We start from the raw sequence: 233 nt of genomic DNA on the forward strand, positions 1-233 counted from the left end.
GTAAGGTTAAAAACATAAAAACATAATATTGTTTTTATTCATTAGGGAAGGATAAAGGAAACACCACAAAGAAAATGTCTGAATACTGTATATCTTTTTGAACAGTTTTTTCCTTGGTATAAAAATGGCCAATATAGCTTAGGTTATATAAAAACAGTCTTGTACTTTCTTTTCTTTCTGCCAGTTCGTACAATTATTTTATCAAGAATAATTCTGAGATCTCAGATCTTGGG

This window comes from Penaeus monodon, chromosome 21 (genome assembly GCF_015228065.2).
Source record: "Penaeus monodon isolate SGIC_2016 chromosome 21, NSTDA_Pmon_1, whole genome shotgun sequence".
In the NCBI taxonomy this organism is placed as follows: domain Eukaryota; kingdom Metazoa; phylum Arthropoda; class Malacostraca; order Decapoda; family Penaeidae; genus Penaeus; species Penaeus monodon.